The sequence below is a fragment of the Ursus arctos genome, unplaced genomic scaffold (assembly GCF_023065955.2).
Source record: "Ursus arctos isolate Adak ecotype North America unplaced genomic scaffold, UrsArc2.0 scaffold_2, whole genome shotgun sequence".
NCBI classification, from domain to species: domain Eukaryota; kingdom Metazoa; phylum Chordata; class Mammalia; order Carnivora; family Ursidae; genus Ursus; species Ursus arctos.
Window position 1 is genome coordinate 86,162,890 of NW_026622874.1, and position 19,516 is coordinate 86,182,405.

At 46.0% G+C, this 19,516-nt stretch overlaps 1 pseudogene; it reads right to left on the minus strand.

The window, feature by feature from the left end:
* LOC113267603 (proliferating cell nuclear antigen-like) lies at nt 1–614 on the minus strand (annotated as a pseudogene).
* Between the last annotated feature and the right edge of the window lie 18,902 nt (nt 615–19,516).

Below are 19,516 nucleotides of genomic sequence, written 5' to 3' on the forward strand. Positions count from 1 at the left end.
TCAGGAGTTCTCAGAGAGCTTAGCTCTATTTTCTACAATCTGATGCCCTGTGACAAGGAGGCCATCCGCCGGCATACTGAGTGTGACCGCAGGGAGGGTGGGGTCGCTTCTGTGAAGAAGTTGGGGGACCTCAGTGCAAAAGTTAGCTGAACTTGGCTCACTCGTCTCTAGGGTGACAGCCTCCTCCTCTCTATCAACATCCCTCATTGGCCCCACAACTCCGTATTTCCTTTCCCAAGTTTCTGCCCTTGGAGAAAAACTCGCTCCGTCTTTTGCTCAGGAGGTGACACCAGGGTCCCCAGATGACCGAGATCTTGGCATACACGTGCACGTCCGCCAGAAAGCTTCTTTACTCCACAGCTTCACTCGGGTTCTGGAATTCCAAGTTCAACGTGTAAATCCATTAACTGCATGTCGTCGTCTGAAACCTTTCCTAGGTTTGGAACTTCCAATACCAGGGCCGAGGTGTCTGCCGCAGCTTCAGCCCTCGGCCTAACAATGTCTTCACTGCCTGCACAGTTTCGTATGTTGGACACGCTGGTGGGGTTCATGCCCATGGCCAAGTCTCTGCCACAGTCGGACCTGTGGAGACCTTGGGAGCGCACCTGCAACATGGTGGCCGCGTCACCAGGCTGAGGCGACGGGTGGAGGGAAGGAGGAAGGGGTAGCCAGCTTAGGTGTCACAGGATGACAGCGAGCAGAGAACTCAGTGGTGAGAGCCACCCACCCAGGAAGATCACAACCTACTTACATAACTTACAATAACTCCCCGCCGTAAGACTCAGCAGCTCATTTCACAGATGAGGAAATGCTCAGAGAGGCCCAATCTTTCCCCGTGGCTCCTCAGCTCCTCACTGAGGAGAACAGGATTTGGACCCAAATCTATGTGACTTCATAGCTAGTCCATTCTCCCCCTTGGCACTATGGCGCCCCCAGGGATTTTTAGTTGCATACAAGGAAGAACTTTCTGGAAGTAAATGATGTTACTCTCAAAGAGCACTTGGAACAAGCCATGGCCGGAAGGGAGATATGAATGGGAGGAAATTCTGAACTGAGGGCATCTCTAGAGACCCCTTGAGGGACTGGCCTCCTCGATTGTAACACAGCCTGCGCCGTCCCGGGTCTTGTTGGTGGCAGGTGGGGAGGAGTGGGTAAGAGATAATCTCTGCAAACAGTGACAAAGGGAATCAGACTCAATGACGGACAAAGGGCACGGAGCCTGGTAGAATAGAGGCTTCAGGGTCAGACCAGCCCGGGAGGGCGTCCCTCGCTGAGCCACCTCTGAGCCAGGCCTTTACCCTCTCTGTGCCTCACTTCCCCACATCTGTGAAATGGGGTAACATCAGCCCCTCCCTCAAAGGCTCATGTGCAACACGTCCGAGATGATGCCCATTTTGGGCCTGGCAGAGATCGAGACACCAACAAACGCCAGCCTCCCTCTCCCTTCCCCTCCACCGAGCAAGAGTATGGCATTTTCAAAAAGATGTGCTAAGAGCGGGGGGGGGGGGGGGGGATAGAAAGGAAGTAAATATGTTGAGAAAATATGTTGCAAGGGAAAAAATCCATCCCAAGAGCTGGGTTAGGAGGAGAGGTGAAAAAGGAGTAGCTTACTGAGGTCAGAGGGATCTCTCACAGGCGGGGCAGCATGGGATCCAGGTGAGCTGGTCAGGGAGCACAGTCCACATGACCGCCAGGGCCAGGACGGTTCCCTCGGCGCCTGCTTCTCGGCACTCGGAGGTCTCATTGTCCTGTCCCTTCCTGTGTCTGCTTCCCTCTCCTCCCTCTGTGGACTGGCTTTCTGGCTTGTCTTCAGGGAGACAGCCTCCTCTTAGCTCCCTGGTTTGAAGGCCTTCGTCAAGTGCTCGGCAGCCTCACCAGCATCTTTGAGTCTCACTTCCACATTCTGATTGGTCCAGCTTACTATCGGTATACATCCTGGGCCAATCAGATGGAAGGTGGTGGTTCGCTGGGTAAAAAGATTGCAGCTGGGGCCTACGTCATCACAGAGACACAATTTAAAACCACACCAGGGGCACCTGGGTGGCTCAGGCGGTTAGGCTGATTTCAGCTGAGGTCATGAATTCAGGGTTGTGAGATGGAGCCCCGCATGGAGCCTGCCTGAGAATCTCTCTCTCTCTCTTCCATCTCCCTCTGCCCCTCCCTTCTCTCTCTCTCTCTCTAAAAAATAAATAAAAAAATAAAACCACACCAAGAATCCCACACCCCCACCAGAACGGCTAAAATTAGAGGCCCGATAATACCAGACGGTGGCAAGGCTGTGCAGCAATGGGAGCTCTCATACTCTGCTGGTGGGAGCGTGAAATGGTACAACCATTTGGGAAACAGGCATATCTTCCAGAACTAAATGGATCCCTGCCCCTTGACCTATCAATTCCACTGCTGGGTATACATCCAAGACAAATGATTGCTTGTGTCTGCCTAACAGAATACGTGAAATGTTCATAGACACACCAAACCACAAACCACCCAAATCTCCACCAAGAGTAAGATGGATAAATTGTGGTATATTCATGCAATGGATTATTGCAAAGCAGTGAAAGAAGAACGAACTACCTCCACCCACAATGTAGATGGATCTCACAGGTAGAACATTTAGTTAAGGAAGCCACACCCCGAAGACTACACACTATATGGTTCCATTTAACAGAAAATGTATCAGTGGTGATGGGGACTAGAATATGGGTTATCTTGGGGGAGTGTCAGCTGGGAGAGGGCACAAGGGAGCCCTTTGGGATAGTATAAATGTTCTCTATCTTCTTCCTTGGTGGTTACATTAAAAAAAAAAAAAAAGCATCGAGCTGATGACTACTTAAGATTTGTGCTGTTTACTATATCTAAGTGATTCTTCAGTAAGAAAAGAGAGAAAAGCTTACAGCCCTAATATATGGAACACAGAATCAACTACATAACCACACAATCACCTTTGTCCGGAATGGATAGAATAAACAGACACATATCTGTATATTTATTTTATATATCTTATACGTAATATACACATTATATATGTATTTTGGTTACATGTATGTATACAGGGAGACATGAAGAGAGAGAGAGAACAAACCTGAATTGTATTTTCAGAATGTATTCAGTCTAGGAAGAGCAGATTGGAGGAAGACCAGAACGGAGGCAGAGGGGCCTGTGAAGAGGCTGGTCTAGCTGTCCAAGCAGGGGACAGTGGTGGCTGGCCACTGGAATGGACACAGAGAAAGAGATCTGAGGGCAGCCAACGGACTGATGATGGATTGGATGATGAGAAGGTGAAGGAAAAGCTGTATCAGGGAGACCCCCATGTTTCTGGCTTGGGAAACTAGGTAGGTGATGATGCCAATCCCCAGATGAAGAAGTCCGGAGGGCAGATGTGGCAGAGGCAGGGAGGGTGGCAGACTCCGTCTCAGGCAGGCCAAGTATGAATTGCCAGGGGAGTACCCAATGGAGCGACAGTCGGAAATCATGGCGGCCCACTGTGCTAGACAGCGGCCCCTGGAAACAGATTGGTGGGCGGGGCTCAGTGAGATGGATGGGGAGACGCCCCAGAAGGAAGTGAGGAAGGCAGGATTTGGTGGAGGGCCAAGCTGGCCTGTAGTGTGGTCATAAGTGAGGCTGCTGCCTGTCCCACGCTGAGCTCTGGAGCCACATGGATCCTCAGAGTTGCCCTGAATTGAGACAAAGGGACCAGATCTTCGCTCCCCCAACCAGCCAAATATTGGCCCTGGCTGCCTCTGAGAGAGGTGTCTGCTTGGGTGAGGCCCAGGGCCGTGCCTCATGAGCAGCTGTACAGTCCCAGCAGCTGAGGGCATCAGCCCTGAAGAATGGTCTAGGTGAAGAAGTCCCTGCCCCCTTTCCAATATGTGTCCAGTTGTGGCTCCGAGGAAGGCTGCAGACTGTGACCATGACTGTCACACACCCTGGCTCTCATCCCCTCACCTGCGTCCCACAGGCCCCGACCCTCTGGCATGGCCCCTGCATCACAGCCCTGCCCGCTGTGCCCATGGAGCAGCTCCTTCTCATCTATTTTTTATAAAGAGAGCTGGATTTTCCTCTGAAGCAAATACTCAAAACAATTAGAGCTGCTGGTCCCCACCATTCTTATTCGATGGCCAATCTCGGGGGTATTGGAGGCCATCTTCTCACCATCAGGGCCACGGAAACACACTCAGCGGTTTCCAGGGTCAGGGGCTGTCTCCCAAGAGCTGGACAAGTTCACTCCCGTGAAGCTCTCTCACTCTTCCTATCGGATTCATTAGCAAACCCTACTGGCTCTACCTCCAAAGTCCATCAAGGATGCCATTTCCCACAGCCTCCTCTCCCACCCTGGTCAAAGCCACCAGCATCTGTCAGCTGACTCACTGCAGCGGCCCCTCTGGTCTCCATGCTTCCAGCCAACTCCAGCCTCTCTACGATGTCTTCTCGCACAGCAGCCACACTGCGGGGTTAAACCCCTCTGCTACATCCCCCCTCTGCTTGAACTCCTACTTTGCCCTCCACCTCTCTGACAAAAAGTCCTTACGGTGGCGTTTCCAAGCTCATTCCTACTTCCCTCCTGCTTGCTCACTGCACTCTGTCACTTTCCCCTCCCCAGGCACACTCCTGCCTCAGGGCCTTTTCACTTGCTGGTCCCCCACCCTGGGATACTTTTTATACCCTTACTTCCTTCAGATGTCCACACAAATATCACCTTCTCAAGGAGGCCTTCCCTGACCACTTTATTTTTTTTAATATTTTATTTTTAAGTAAGCTCTATCCTCAACATGGGGCTTGAACTCACAACCCTGAGATCAAGAGGCCCACACTCCACCGACTGAGCCAGCCAGGCACCCCAGTGACCACTCTGTTTTAAACCACAGCCTCTCACCATTTCTCCCATCCCTTAGCCCTGGTTCAATTTTCCCTCTTTATGAAGCAACATCCATTGTTGTGTGTCCCACTAACTCCACAGGGGCAGAGATTTGGGGGTTTTGTTCAGTGACTAGAATGCCACCCTGTGCTTATAAGCAGGAGCGCTCAATACGTGTGGATTCCATGACTTAAGAAACGAATAACAGGTCATGCTCAGCCCTTGTCTTAGTCTCGGGCTCAGGCTGCCATAACAAAATACTATAGACCGGCTGGCTTCAAAGCAGAAATGTCCTTTCTCACCATTCTGGAGGCTGCAAGTCTGAGATCGGGGCTCCAGCATGACCAGTTCTGGTGGGAGCCCTCTCCGTGGCCTTCAGACGTGGCCTTTCCTTGGTGCATGCTCACAGTGCTCTTGTAAGGCCACCAATGCTATTCGATTAAAGATCCCATGCTTCCGACCTCATTTTACACCTTCCAGAAGTCCTAGCTCCAAATACAGTCACATTGGGTTTAGAGCTATGCATTTGTAGGCAGTGGGATCCAATTCAGTCCCCAGCAGCTCTAATCTCTTTTCTCCTCGTATCAGCCCTCACAGGTGGGTATTATCCTCATTTTACAGATGATAAAACTAAGGCTCCAAGCAACCACATGCCCGAGCCAAGGGCACCAGGCTCAGAAGTGGCAGAAGAAAGGTTTAAACCAGCACTGGTTTCCCTCCGCCCCACTGCATCCCCTCGTACCTGCTGTTCCCTCTGCTGGGAACACTCTTCCCATGGCCAGCTCCTTCTCCAGCCCAATGGTCACCTCCTCAAAGGGGCCCGGACTATATGTAGCAGCCACCTCCTGCTTCTCAGTGACTGTCACTTTGGTCCCTTCATTTCCTTCACAAGCCATGGGACATTCTGACGTTACCCTCTGCCTACCTGTCCAGGTGTAGACAAGATGATGGAGACCCAGGAAGGGCGCTGTTTGGAAGGCAAGGGAGTCGCTGGAGACAACCTCCGGCTCATGGCCACACAGACCTCTCAAGAAATGCTCACAAACACACAGAAAATCAATTTGCCAAATGATCAATTTACTAGGTAATTCACTCATTCAATCTTTGTTTCTGTTCTATTTATGAAATTTTAGCAGTTTGTGTCACCAAACAGTTTTGGCAGCCTTTGAGGATTTTTCAAAGTCCTACTGTAGCCAGAAAGAGCACCTGTCCCTGCACCAGCCCCAAGTGCCTCTGCCCTACAGACAGCTGAGCATGGATGGGTTCCCGAGGCTGCCATGGACAGGGAATCAGAAGGAGCAGATCTGCCGACCAACACTCAGGCAGCTGGACTCATCACAAACACATGATCCCCCAGCCAAAGGGCCATGCCAGGCAGGGTGGTTTAAAAGGCCACATGGACCAGGACTTGAACCAGGGTAAGGCAACTGAGGCATTTGCCTCCGGTATAATATTTAGGGGACTCAAAGAAACTCAAAAATCACAGTGAACATTGTTTAAAAAGATAGATTTATTTATATAAGAGAGAGAGCGCACAAGCAGGGGGAGGGAGGGGGAGAGGGAGACAAGAAGACCCCCCTGATGAGCAGGGAGCCCAATGCTGGCTTGATCTCAGGACTCTGAGATCATGACCTGAGCCGAAATCAAGAGTCAGACGCTTAACCGACTGAGCCACCCAGGTGACCCCTCCATAAACATTTTAATGCAATATTTCCAAAAATCAAAATTGATGCAAAAATTACATGAGGCACAAAATGAAAACATTTTCAATAAAGATAAGGCAAGTGGCAAGCCATACGAGAACATAAGACAAAAGGAAAAGTCAATAATACCAAGCCTATCTTCATTTAAAATGTTCGAATTTTGTTCACCCTGGATATTTTTTTGCAGTAACTTTGAATTTTAAAAATATGCATTGAAATATTATCTATCAACACATGCTTCCAGGAAGATGAAGTAGGTGTTCCTTTCTCTATTCTTCCTACTTAGCTCTACTGAAAAGCCCTGGCCTATATATATAAAACAATCACGAGACTCGGAAAGGTGGACAGAAGGAGGTAGAATGGCTAAGGACACTGGTACCCAAGGCACGACATGACAGTGAGTTCTCTGGGTTTTCTTTTTGCCTCATATATTCCAGACTTAGGGCTGAAGAAGACAACAATCCACAAACATCATCAGTCACAGACGAAAAAGCCCCAACAGAAGCTGCTTCTTTCTAGCCAAAGGAATGTGAAAGGGCAACCTAAAAGGCAGAAAATGTGTGGACAATAACCATTCTAGGGCAGTCAAGCACCACAGAAAGTGCTAGGCCTGCCCTCCACCCTGTGCCAGCAAGGCATAGTGGAGAACCTAGACTAGCAAACTCAACAGGCTGGAACAAGACACCCAAACTCTCCCAGGGTCCAATAGGGAACCTTACCCCACAGAGGGTGAAGAGCTCCCCATCATGTCAGTATAATGGAGACCATGTGGAGAACCTGAAGTTCAATCAGACAGTAGTTAGACACCTCTCACTGGCCCCCGAGTCAGAAATTTCACTACTGTCCAACGATAATGATGACATCATGACCGTGGTGTCATGAAGACCAAGTGGGCACCAAAAATAAGGCACTCCTAACCTTCCCATCCAGCGAGCTACCCATGGAGGCCTAGTGAGGAGGTGGACTCCCAGCTCTGCCCAAAAGTAACAAGGAGCCTCCCACCTGGGTGTCAACAGAAGTCAAATGGGTAACCTGGACTTCTAGTGCCCAGCTGGCAGTGATGAGGTTAGGACCCTCTCATTCCCTACTGGAGAAAAGTCAGAGGAAGCCAGCTAAAATGGAAGGTTTAAATAAGATTCAGATTCTCAGAACATAATGCAAAAATGTCCAGGTTTCAATCAAAAATCACTTGCCAGAGTGCCTGGCTGGCTCAGGTCAGTAGGGCATGTAACCCTTGATCTTTGGATTGTGAGTGCAAGCCCCACATTGGGCATAGAGCCTACTTCAAAAAAAAAAATCACTTATCATACCAAGAAAGATCTCAACTTGAATGAAAAAAAGACACTCAATAGATGCCAACATTGATATGACAGACATGTTATGATTATCTGACAAAGATTTAGGAGCAGCAATCATAAAAATGCTTCCAAGAGCAATTTTTAAAGATCACTTAAAACAAATGAGTAAATAGAAAGCCTTGGCAAAGAAATAACGTCTTAAAGAAGATACAGAACATATAAAGGAGAACCAATTGGAAATTCTAGAACTGAAAAATACTATAAATGAAAGAACCCAATCAGGGCGCCTGGGTGACTCAGTCGGTTAAGCATCTGCTTTCGGCTCAGGTCATGATCTCAGGATCCTGGGATCGAACCCTGCATTGGGCTCCCTGCTCACCTGGGAGTCTGTTTCTCCCTCTCCCTCCCCCTGCTCATTCTCTCTCTCTCTCACTTGCTCTCTCTCAAATAAATAAATAAAATCTTTAAAGAAGAAGAAGGAGGAGGAGGAGGAGGAGGAGGAGGGGGAGGAGGGGAGGAGAAGAAAGAACCTAGTGGATGGGCTCAACTGCAGAAAGGAGGAAACTGAGGAAGGAATCAGTGAACTTGAAGACAGAGCAATAGATATTATTGACAGAGAGAAAACAGACTTTATAAACTTGAATAGGGGCTCCTGGCTGGCTTAGTCAGTGGAACATGGGACTCTTGATCTCAGGGTCATGAGTTTGAGCCTTGCATTGGGTGTAGAGATTACTTACATAAAATAAAATAAAAATCTTTTTAAAAAATAAGTAAAATAAAGTAAAAGTGAACAGAGCCCCAAGAACCTCTGGGACTATAACAAAGATCTAACACTGGAGTCCCAGAAAAGAAGAAAGAGGGTGGGGCTGAAAAGGACATGGAGATGTGAAACCTAACAAATTTGGCAAAGGACATAAACCCACAGAGGCAAAAAACAAAACAAAACAACAACAACAAAAAAAAACCCTCAGCAAATAGGATAAAATCAAAGAAATCCACATCAAACTTATCATATTCAACTTCTGAAAACTAAAGAAAAAGAAAAAAATTAGAAGTCAGTGAGAGAAACAGTACTTCCCCTACGGGGGGGGGGGGGGGGAACAAATTGAAAGACCATGGATTTCTCATAAGAAGTCACAAAGGCTAGAAGAAAGTAGCATAATTTTCAAGTGCTGTAAGAAAAGAACTGTCAACCCAAAATTCTACATTCAGCAAAAATATCCTTCAGGAATGAGGAGAAATCAAGACATTCTCAGATAAAGGAAAACTAAAAGAATTTGTCACCATCTGGCCTACTTTAAAAGAACAATGAAAGAAAAGTCTCTAAACAGAAAGGAAATGATTAAAGAAGGAACCCTGGAACATGAAGGAGGAAGAAAGAACAATAAAGAGTAAATAAAAGAGATATGGGTAAATGCAGTATGTTTTCATGTTCCCTTGAGTTTTCTAAATTATGTTTGATAGTTGATTCAAAAATTATAATGCTATCTGATGTGTTTCTAAATGTATATAGAAGAAATATTTAAAATCATATTGTAAAGGGATGTAAAGAGAGGAAAGGCTTCTACACTTCACTTAAACTGATGAAATACCAGCATCAGTAGACTGTTAAAAATTATGTATATATAATGTATATCCAGGAAAACAACTAAAAAAGGGCATACAAAAATATACACTCAAAAACACTATAAATTAATCAAAATGGAATTCTAAAAATTATCCAAGGAACCTGCAGGAAGACAAGAAAAAGAAAACAGAGAAATTGAAAACAGATAGAACAAACATAAAACAAAAAAATAAAAAGGCAAACTTAACTTCTAATATAACAGTAATTATATTAAACATAAGTAGTCTAAATACATCAATTAAAAGACAGAGACTGGCAGAGTGGCCTAACTATAACCTCATTACAAGAAGCGCCCTTCTAATGTAACAATATATGCAGATGAAAGGATGGAGGGGCACCTGGGTGGTACAGTTGGTTAAGCATCCAACTCTTGGTTTCAGCTCAGGTTGTGGTTTCAGGGTTATGACATTCGAGCCCCACTTCTGGCTCTGTGCTCAGCAGGGAGTCTGCTTGAATTTCTCTCTCCCTCTCCCTCTGCCTACCCTCTCTCTCAAATAAATAAATAAATCTTTTTTTTTAAGTATAAGGATGGAGAGATATGTATCCTGAAAACCTAACCAAAAAAGCAAGCTATATAAATGTCAGATAAAGTAGACTCCAGAGCAAAAATAATTATCACAGACAGAAAGGAACATCATATAAAGATAAAAGAATCCAGGGCGCCTGGGTGGCACAGTCGTTAAGCATCTGCCTTCAGCTCAGGGCGTGATCCCGGCATTCTGGGATCGAGCCCCGCATCAGGCTCCTTTGCTGGGAGCCTGCTTCTTCCTCTCCCACTCCCCCTGCTTGTATTCCCTCTCTCACTGGCTGTCTCTCTCTGTGTCAAATAAATAAATAAAATCTAAAAAAAAAAAAAAGATAAAAGAATCCATCTACCAGGAAGACACAGAAATCCTAAATTTGTGTGCAGCAAACAATAGAGCTACAAAATATGTTCAGCAAAAACAGAACAGAAAGGAGAAACAGACAACTACACAATCACAGTTAGAGACATCAACACCTGCTCTTAACTGGTAAGAAAATCAGTAAAGATATAGAACTCAACGACACCATCAACCAGCAGGATTTAGCTGACATTTATGGAACACTCCACCCAATGACAGCATAATACCTATTCTTTTCAAGGGCTCACAAAACATATGCCCAAACAGACCATCTCATAGAATAGAAAACAAACCTCAATAAATGTAAAAGAGTTTAAATCATATAGAGTGTGTTCTCTGGCTGTAGTAGAATCAAACTAGAGATGAATAACAGAAAGAGAACAGTAAAACCTCCAAACATTTGGAAATGAAACAATACACTTTTAAATAATTTATGAGTCAAAGGTGAAGACTCAAGGGAAATTAAAAATACATTGAAATGAATGAAAATGAAAACACAACATAACAAAATTTGTGGACACAGATAAAGAAATGTTGACAGAGAAGCTATAGCTTACATAAATGCTTACCTGTGAAAAGAGTAAAACTCTAAAATAATAATCTCAGCTACCATCTCAAGAACTGAGAAAAAAAATAAGTCTACAAGAAAGCAGAAGATAGATAAAAACAAAAAATCAGCAAAACTAAAAATAGGAAAACAGTAGAGAAAATCAATGAAACATAAATCTGGTTCTTTGAAAAAAAATCAATAAAATTGACAAATTTCTAGGAAGACTGACAAAAACAGAAAGAGAGAAGACACAAATCGCCGATATCAGGAATGAAGCAGAGATATTACTACAGACCCTGCAGGTATCCAAAGGACAATAATAAAGGAATACTACAAAGGCACGCACAGTCTACACACACACATCTGATAACTTAAATGAAATTAACCAGCTCCTTGAAAAGCACAAATGACCACAACTCACTGAGTGTGGAATCAGTATTTGGACAGCCCTGTAACTATCAAGAAAAGTGAATCTGTAATTTGAAAAATCCCAAAGGAAGTCTCTAAGCCCAGGGGGTTTCACTGGAGAATTCTATCAAATATTTAAAGAAAAATAACAATTCTACACAATCTCTTCCAGAAAATAGAAGAGGATGACACTTTCGGTTCACTTTATGAAGCTACTATTTCACTGACACCAATATCAGATGAAGACAGTACAACAAAAAGAAAGCTAACAGATCCAGAGCGAAGACGAGACAGGAAACGGAGATGAACCAGTCAAAGGTATGCCAAGGAGCAAATGACCCCTGTGGGCACCTGGAACTCAGTCCCACTGGGGACCATTGAGGAACCAAACAGAACTGCTACTGGAGACAGAATTGGCCCACTGGAGGACAGGGAGCCTGAGGAACTCCCATCCCCCATTGGTTGGAAGTAGCCCCCCAGGCGTGTTAGCTCCCCTGTACATCTGGGTTGTATGTGCACACAGCTGAGTGGCCTTTGGAGGCTTTGGAGCAGCGCTGATAGGACTTTTACAATGATGGAAATATTCTGCATCTTTGGAGAAAGCAGACCTCATGGTGCACTTACAATATGGGCGCTAGAGGGAGCAGAGCTGTCCATGGTAGCCACCCTGAATGTGTCTGCCAAAGGGAGAATCAACAGAACTCGGTTTCAGATTAGGAATGGGGTGAGGGGGAGTGGCTCCAAGCAGGGTGTGCTAGAGGTGGCCACAGGTTATACAGGTGACATTCTGGGGGATCGAGCTAACCAGCATCATAGGGCACAATTTGGACCTTGACATCTGTCAAGAAGGGACCAAAAGAGCAGCAAATGGTCCCCTCACTGCTCTTCCAAGACTAAGCCTCCTTTGCAAAGGGTAAAGCAACCAATTCTGTAGGAGGCAGTTTAAGGTGAAAAACATTAGTGTATTTGGGGTTTCTCATTTATTTCACAGTACTCTAAAAGTGAACGTGATTACAGCAGCATTTCTCTCAGAAAAGCCAAACAAGGTCCCCACCTGAAGAAAGTGATTCCGTAGACCATGTCCATGACAGACCTGGCAATGCTCTCCCAGTTCCTACACACCAACACGTTGTAATTTTTTTCTTGATGGTTAGACATACTCTTTTGTTACTCAATCTGACTCCTCTGAAACTGTTGCCAATAGCCCAATTAAATAGTTAGCTAAATATATTAGTAGGCACATTGGTGTGTATTTGGCCCTAATGAGGTTTATAGGAAATGCAGTTTCCAGACTGCAAGGGCTCGAAAGGTGGAAATTGCTGGTGGCTTGGTTCTCCGTGACCACAGTCACTGGCTCCAGGCGAGCCATCCCTGAGAAAGAGCCTCTTGATAAACCAAGGTGCCGGAACTACAACAAAGGAGTTAGAGAGCTGGCTCAGTTTCCCCGAGGGGAATAATCAGTCTTAGATCCGCTTCAGCCACCGCAACAAAATACCAGAGACCGGGTGGCTTTGAACAGAAATGTATTTTCTAGCAGTTCTGGGGACAGGAAGTCCAAGATCAAAGTGTTGCAAAGTATGGTTGCTGGGGAGAGGTGTCATCCTGGCTTACTGCCCCTCACGTGCCTACCCAGGGCTAGTCTTGGACAGAGGCATCCTTCTAAGCAGGGGTGATTCAAATCCTGTCAAAGGGGCAGAGAGGATTTGGGTCACCTCTCTTAGGAAGGGGAGTTATGTAGTCAGACATCCCGTGCTCATACGACTAATGTTTCTTGAACACCTACTATATCCCAGACAGAGCTGGGTGCTGCAGCTCTTGTGATGACCAAGAGGTGCTTCCTGCTCTCAGAGTCTAGAATGTCCAAGAGAAAGTGCAGGATACCGTGGGAACATATCAGAGCATCCCCAGTCGTGACTTGGAGAGCCCTAGAAGGCCTCTCCAAGGAGGTGACATTTAAACTGAGCGACAATAAATGATTACAGGTCATTTTTCCAGGTGAAGGAAGTGAGAATGGCAGTGGAGGGGTGTTCCCAGCAGTGGGGGCAATACCTATGCAAAGACCTTGAAGTAAGAGACCAGGACACACAGAAGAACAGAAAGGTCACCATGTCTGAAGAAAACTCCTTCTTTCCCAGCTCACTGCAGGACCAGGGTGTCATAGACACGCAGCCCCTTAGCTCAGAGGTGGGATGTTGTTAAGATTTTCACGGGCTTTACTTTCTAAACTTCTCTCTGACCCTGAGAGGCTAAGACAACTGGAGTGAGCGGAGTCCTCTCACATCAGAAAGGTTGGTAGAATCTTCCCGGCTAATCTGGGGTGGCCTCTTGAAGCCCACGGAGACTCTCAAAACATCTGCTTTGAGAGGTGGGCGCAGTCTGTTGATGGGCTTTTATAAAGCCAGGGGAGAGGCAGCAACTTTGATGTGACCACATCTCCAGTGGCAGCCCACGAGTCCAGGACGCAGCCCCAAATCAGAGAGTTCCTATATAGCACCGTGAACAAAAACTGGGCACTGGAATCAGAAAGACCTGGACTGGAGTCCTGTTTCTGCTTCTCCTGGAAGTATGACTTTGGGAAAGTTGTTCATCTCTCTAAGCCTCAGTCTCCCCATATACAAGATGAGAATCCATTCCACAGATGTTGATTGGCTGCAGTAGCATGGCAGATGCTGTGCTGGGGGCTGGTGGTAAACCCAACAGACATGGGTCACTTTCAGTCCTAGCAGGGCAGACAGACGATCAACCAAAAGATAATGATCACATGTGATTGGAACAAGGATGGAAACACACAAGGTATCAGGATGGAGAGGATGGGGTGGGGGAATCAATTTCCATAGGGAGTCAGGGAAGGCTTCTTGGTGGAGGTGACATTTGAGTCAAGACCAGAGATAGATAACTCCCAAGGGGGGTTGTGAGAACTACACAAAATAATGCCCGTAAAGCACCAAGCACACAAAGTGCCTAGCACATAGGCAGAACTCAAAAAATATTGGCTTTATCATCAGCCACTAAAATGTAAGATCCTTTACGGTGAGGAGCGAGTCCGTATTTGCCAGAATTGTGCCTGGCACACGCAGAGTCAACTGAATTAACGAGTTTCATATTTTCTCATGTCATTGTGTTGCTCACTACTAGTCTTTGCCTCTTCTTCGTTTTGAAGGACAGTTTGAGTATTGTACCTACAGTCAACAATCATGCATGGAACCCTTAAAATTCATTAAGAGGATAGATCTTGTGTTAAGTGTTCTTATCACAATAAAATAAAATAAAAAGCGTTTACTGAGTTCATTTATAATATTAATAGTAATAGGAGTAGCGGCAGAGTAATACTTGTTGGTAGTATTAGTCATAGGGGTAGTAATATTAGCAGCAGCAGCAATAAAGAAAGAATATTAGCAATTCATGCTATGGGCAACCCTTTCGGCGAGGGCACTATGTTGCAATGGAAAGAATGAGATTTCAAGTCAGGAAGAGCCACACTTGAATCCTGGCCCAGCTACATGGTTGCTGTGAAGCCGCTAGCTCTCCTTTCCCTGAGCCTCAGTTTTCCCGTCTATGTGATTGGGATAACAATGTGCATCTCCCAGGGATAGGGGAGGTGTCTGTTTGACGACTGGGACAGAGTAGTCCCACACTAAATGGTGGCTGTCACGATGACACGTATGCCATCCCAGGTAACTAAGCTCCAGGCATATGCCACTCCAACCCCCTTCTTTGGGGACAGAACAGGCAGCAACATGAGCTTATGCCCCCCGGGGAGCCACTACTTTTCTGGGTTGGGACGCCTCAGTTCATTCATCAGTTCCAGACCGTGCTGGTCTGGGAAACAGAGATCCCTTGGAAAATTACTGCATTGAACTAAACTAGGTAAGAGCTCTTGACTGAAATTCCAGCGGGTGGAGAAATGGTTTTGGCATAAATAACTGTCAAAAAATTCATATCTATCCATCAAGAAGAAAACGCAAAATAACCCAATAGCAAAATGGACAAAGGATAGAAAAGGCAACTCATATACAACAAAGAATAAGGACGGACGAACATGTGAAAACCCAGCAAAGTGTCACGGGACTAGAATTTTAAAACAACGACAAATCCTTCAGATCTATCAAATGGGAAAAAAAAAAAAATGCCCTGCAGATTGAAAGTAGTCAGGCTTGGTAACTGTGGAGAAATGGGTACTTACACGTAGTGTTGCTGGAAATGAAAACTGGTAGGTTTAGGGAGTGCAATTCGACAGCAAGTACTACAATCTATTTTACTTATTATTTTAAGAGAGAGAGAGAGTGAGCAGGAGGAGGGATGGGGGGACAGAAGGAGAAAGAATCTCCCCCACTGAGTGCCGAGCCCAGCCCGAAGCAGGGTTCAACACCAGGACCTTGACATCATGACCTGATCCGAAATCAAGGGCTGGATGCTCAACTGACTGAGCCACTCAGGAGCCCCTTTAATTTTTAATTTTTTTATTTTTATTTTTATTTTGCCTACTACAATTTAAAAAGGGTATATTATTTTAGCCACTGCTCGGTGAGTATCCTGGAGAACTACTCATATTCAGGCCCAAGGAGGCATAAATGGGGGTGGTCACTGCCAGTATCACCTGTAATGGTGAAAATTTGGAAGCAATCTAAATGTCGATAGATTTAGAAATAACTATGTTAAAATAATACAATCATATTATGGAATACTATGGAGCAGGTAAACAGAATGAGCTAGATCGAGATGAATGACCATAGACAGAGGAATCCCAAGACATGTTAAGTGACATAAGAGCGTCGTAAAATAATAAGCACAGTATAATCCCATTTGTACTGGAACATACTGAAGAAAACAACATACACTAACCCTATAGGATTGCATGTGTGCTCGTGAGCATGTGCACGTGTGCACGAATACATGGAAAACAGCTGGAAGAAAACACATTTAACCGATAAGAGTTGTTACATCTGGAGAGAAAGGAAGATGGATCAAGGGGGATTTCAAGTGGAACTTTAGTATCAGCCATCCTTGAATTTTTTCAAGAATGTATCCATGTAAGAGAAAATATTTACACCATATAAGACAAATTGACAAAGTATTGTTGTTCGAATTATATTGAGAATTCCCATGAATTGGTAAGAAGACAAAACCCATCAGAAAAAAAAAAAACGGCAGAAGACACCAACAGGAATTTTCTAGAAAAGGAAATGCAAACAACCGATAAACATATAAAAGATGCTCGATCTCATTTGTAGTCATAAAATGCAAATTAAAGCCACAATGAGATGTCAATTCCCACCAAACATATGGGCAAAAATTTTAAAGTAAAATATTAGCAAATGCTAGCAAGTCGAATGACAGGAATTCTCATACACTGCTGGTGGGGTGTAAATTGGTCCAACTAGTTTTGAACCAGGCTGGAGTTCCCTCTCAAGTTTTAGGTAAGAAGCCCCCCCCCACACCTGACGGTCTTACCCCCAGGCACGTGCCTAGATCAACCTGTGAACAAATCTACCAGAATGTTTATAATCCCCCGAAACAAAAAGCAATCCATGTGTCTGCCTGAGAGAATGGATAAATATTCTGCAGTCAGTTCATGCAACAGTACACCGGAAGCAGCAAAAATGAATACAACATTAGCACGAAATTCAGGATGGTGGTAATTTTTGGAAAGGGGGTCAAATTGTAATTGAGGAAGAGCATCTAGGAGGTTCCATTGGTAATGTTCTATTTCTCAACCTGGGTGTTTATTTTACCGTCATTTTTTAAACTCTGTGTGTGTGCTTTATACACTGTTTTGTGTAATTGAAAATAAAAAAAGGTACGAAGGAAAGAAAGAGAAGACAGCATTCTCAGTCCCGGCGTACCAGATGTTTCCCTGAACCCAGGAGAGGTCTTGGGCTTTTCTGACTCACTTCTGGATCCCCGTAGAGATGACCTCAGGCTGGCTGAACACTCTAAGAGTCAGAATGGCCAGGGTGATAGGGGCCAGCTAGGACAGTCTGCACCCTCTGCTCCCCTTCTCTGCTCAAACTTTGGCCATTGTGGGTTTGGAGGGAAGGAGGAAGCCCACTGTCTTCCCCAAGTCATAGGTCTGGAAAGGCCTGCAGACACAGCTGACCCAACCTCTGTGCCTCACGAAGACCGAGAAAGGGTGTCAGCAGATCAACACAGCTGATCACGCTAGCCCAGTGGGTCTCAACCTCCCTGCCCGCTCTCACCACCACCACCCGACATGGCAGATGACCTCCACATGAGTGCCTTGGTCCCATGGACATATTCAGCACATGATCAGAGGAGCACAGACACAACAGAGCCTGATTTATGTGCAAAGCCCTCAGCAAACCTTAGAAGTCGGGAATGGGGTAAGAGCCTACGTCTCCCGACAGATCCCACCCCGATTCACGGAACCTGGCAGTCCCTGACGCACAGCGTTGGAGCCCAGCAACCACTGGTTGCATTAACTTCTATTCCATCTGATTTATTTCGACTGAACTCTCTGAACGTCTGCACAGAAGGAAGAGGACAGGAAATGCTTCCGTCCGCAGGAGGGTGTGGGAAGCATCTCAGAGTTGCAGAAAGGGCGGGTACCGTGCATGAAAGAGCAAAGCAGAGAAAGCTGCTCACCTTTAGAAAGTCGCTCCTTCGTGACATCGCTGTTCTGCCTTCTGCAGCGGCCGAGACCTCCCGTGTCAGTCGCCTGGTTTCCTCCGGGACTCAGCTGTCCTAAACAGCTGCTCCAACCCTGAATCTGCTCGGCATCCAAGTTCAATGGCCACCACCAACTGGAACTTCCTTGAGTCTGAGTTCGAATTGCAGGAGAGAACCTGATTGGCCAAGCCATCCAAGCCACACCGTGATAGGGTGGCGGGCCAGCCTATAGATAGGCAGCTTTCGGGTCACGTGGCCAATGTTGGTCCAGTCAGCCGTGGCAGGGAGGAGAAGGGGTGGAGTCACCCGCTACAAGCGATGCTCACAGAAGGTGGCAAGGGCTGTCGAAGCTACTTACACAAAAGGGGCCGATGGCAGGTGACATCTCTAGTCCTGCGGCTCCTAAGGATGGTGCCCCTCAGGGAACCTGGCTCCTGGAATCTGAGCGAGAGAGTCAGGGATGTGGTGGGATACATATCTCAAGCTGGAAGCAGGAACATGACAAAACCCAAGAGGGATGCCGGAGTCAGACAGCAATGGAATCCTGCCTCTGCCACCCACTGTCTGTGTGACCTTGGGCACATTACTGAATGTCTCTGAGCCTTCATTTCCTCAGCTGCGTCCTGTAATTTATAATAGAACCTACTTCGTAGGGTTGTGAGGATTAAATGTGATGGGACACGATGTAAAGTGTTAGCACAGCTCCCAAAACAAAGCAAATGCTCCATAAATGTCAGTGTGTTTTTTTGAACAGAGGAACCTCATCCGCAGACACCTGGCCACCTCTTTTGATGTCTGTGTGCCTGAAGTCATTTACCTTGAACTTTTGGGATAAACAAACTCCCTTTTGTTTGCACAAGACGTTTTAATTGGTTCTATATTGCCTGCGGCCAAAAAGTGTCCTGAGAAAAACACCCCATAAAAAAGTTATTCTTCGCACTTGCTTTCAGATCGGTTTCCTTGCAGAGAAAGAAAGCAATGGATTCACAGCCCGCTACTGGGGATTACATATAACCCAGGGTCTGCTTTGTCTGCACTTCTGATCATAGGCTGCATATGTCCCATAACAAGGCACTCATGTGGATGCCATTTGCTTTGAGGAGTGGGGGGCATTTCTGACAGTGCCAATCTAGGGTCAGAGAGTGGGATTCCAGCTTAGGCTGTATGGACTCCTCTTCATAAGGAGAACTTCATTCTTGCACAGGCTCATTGAACTTTTCATTTAATTACCCATTCTTCTTCCAAATGCTCACCTCCTCTGAGCCAGGCCTTGTGTTGGGCACAGGGGGCACAGAATGAATGGCCACCATCCTGTGGAATGAAAGCTCACAGCCCAGCAGGGCAATCAGCCATGAAAATAACTATGATGTGGCAAGTGTCACAGGAGGAGAAGAACAGAAACAGGTCTACACTTCCAGAAGCAAATGCCAGGACTCATGGTCTCAGAAGCACAGCTTCTCACGGGCACGTGATCAGGGATGTGGAGACTGTGAGGGATAGAGCGTGGCCAGCAATGACAGTGGTTACAGACAAGGTCCTGGCAAGAAATGGGGATGTGGTCAAT